We start from the raw sequence: 2,440 nt of genomic DNA on the forward strand, positions 1-2,440 counted from the left end.
ACAACAGGCTTAACTTGATCTAAAAATAAGTGATTATTTCTGTCAATAGAAACACTGTACAAATACATTTTATTCTGATAATTTCTCAGAACATTATTCAGGCAACATAGTTAACCTTGGTAATGAAATAATAAAGTGATACCACAAATAATGAGACTTGTAAGAGAGAGACTGCTGAATAATGACAATTTGAAATGCATGGGCCAAGGCTTTTTGGTCTGGGGAAGAAGACATAGACAAGAAATAAGGATTAGAACAGAGTTTATATTCCCATTGATTTAGGAAGAAATTTAGCCTTTATTGAGCTGATTTTCTAAGGACAGTAACATCATTTGTGGATATTTTGAGTAAAGGAATATTGTGCAGTTTGATCGCAACTCAAAACTCAGGTCTAAAGCATGAAAATTGTAGACAAATTAAGCAACTGTCCAATTGGGGTCATTCCCAATATTAGAAAAATAGATATAGTAGCAAATAAACAACATGAAAGCCATGCATTCTTTTCTTTCTTTCTTTTCTTTTTTTTTTCTTTTTGGTGCTCTTGTTGCTAATTGCATTTCAAATCTTTTCAATGTAAGGCCCCAGTGACCTCACATTCAAGTATGGCCCTGGGCTTGGTCCACTGCTGCAGGAGTCTTGGGGAGCCTTGTATACATGTTTGTGCTATTCAATCACAACACTGAACCCCAAGATATAAGATGTGACAAAGCAGGACTCCTTTCTGCATGATATATGTTGATTTCAGAGGCATGACAGCCAGTGTGGAGAACACTGGAATTTTTCTTGGAACTTGACTGTGATGAGAGATACCTGCCATGAACATAACCTTCTGAGGTCTTTTCCCTGACCTTTCCCTTCTAGTTTTTGAAGAAAGAGCCCCAAATAATCTTCTCTGAAAATACTCGATAACAATTCCAAAAAACAAAAACACGTGCTTCCAATGCACTGCGCTTTCAGATATTCTAGGTCTGGTTCAGCTGGTGGGTGAGCTGATTGATGTGTTCACCCCAGTAGCCCGGTGAGCCTATCTTGAGGAAGCCTACTCTATTTTTGGTAGAATGATGGGCCACCGAGATTTGGAAGGGGTTCAAGAACCATGAGATCTCCTGAAAATGTTTTCCCAGAAAGGCAACGTCTTGAATGAGGTCTTCCAAGCAAATGACACAAAACCTCCCCAAGTGCTCTTCAATCACTGTGCTGTCTGTCAGAGGGAAGGTTTTATTCTTGACCTTGGCTTGTCTACGTTTCAAGATGAGTCCCCAAACAGACTTCAGATTTGAAAGTCCCAGATCACATAAGGCTCCGCAATATGCAGCTCTGGGGGTGACGTTGACAAAGACAACACTGAAAATTTTCTTCGGGTGAAGTCTTGCAATAATCCTATGCACCAGCGAACTCTTCCTATTGATCCTTTGGATGCATACAACAAAGCCAAGGAATGTTTATCTGGCAATTCCAAGGCAAGTGACTTCACTTCTAGTCTTCTGAGATGCACATTGTCACCTCTCTGCAATCAGGAATCATGTAGGAATCATTCCAGTCATTTAAACCTGAGCCCCTTTCCTTTTCTCTGCTCCTTCTTTGCCAAAAGTCTCTGCTTTGCCTAGGTGGTTATGAGAACTGGATAAGACTTCCTCTTTTCCAGGAGATTTTCTGCAGTCAAAGGGATTTTTCTTTGCTCTTGCTCTGCTATATTTCTAGAGCTGCAGCTATTATGCATTAAATATTTTTTTATTTTTTAAGCTCTTTTTAAATTACAAATATATGGGGTACAATTCAGGGTTAGGTATACAAACATTGATTATGCAGGTACCCTTGTTCACCCCCTCCCCTGACAGTTTCCCATTACCGCAAAACACTTTCTTATAGTATTGTAATTGTTCAAGGTCCGCTTATGGGTGAGAAACATGGTACTCTGTTCTTTGTTTCTGTGTTAGATCACTGAGTATGATCGACTCCAAATACTATGCATTATTTTCATGAGCACTGTTCAGGTGACTAATAGGAATGTGCGAAGAACACACGTGCGAAGAACACACGTCATACAGTTAATGGGCTATAAAAATGGAACATTTTGGGGAACTAAATTTTGCAATAAGGAGGAACAGACAAATTATTAAATAAGAGGGTGTAGGAGAGTTGGAAAGATTATATATTTTAAGGTGAAAACCATTACTGGAACAATTTTGGGAGATGGTGACATCTATGGTATATATAGCAAGAAAGGAAGAACACTGTGATTCTAATGAAGTCCTCCTATATTTAGGAAATTGCAGGACTTTGAGATCAGTGAATCACTCATCAATTTTCATGTTAAAGGTGCTGGTGTTAGTTGTTCCTGGAAAAGTACTTCCCTTATTTTTGCATCAAAAAAACAGATGAACATATGTCTCCACATATGAATAGACACAAATACATCTTAGAGATTTAGAACTCATTT

General features: G+C 38.4%; 1 pseudogene; it reads right to left on the minus strand.

Moving 5' to 3' along the window:
* Positions 1 to 962: 962 nt before the first annotated feature.
* On the minus strand, positions 963 to 1,720 carry LOC103268992 (annotated as a pseudogene).
* Between the last annotated feature and the right edge of the window lie 720 nt (positions 1,721 to 2,440).

The sequence above is a fragment of the Carlito syrichta genome, unplaced genomic scaffold (assembly GCF_000164805.1).
Source record: "Carlito syrichta isolate Samal-C Ts95f unplaced genomic scaffold, Tarsius_syrichta-2.0.1 Scaffold309011, whole genome shotgun sequence".
NCBI classification, from domain to species: domain Eukaryota; kingdom Metazoa; phylum Chordata; class Mammalia; order Primates; family Tarsiidae; genus Carlito; species Carlito syrichta.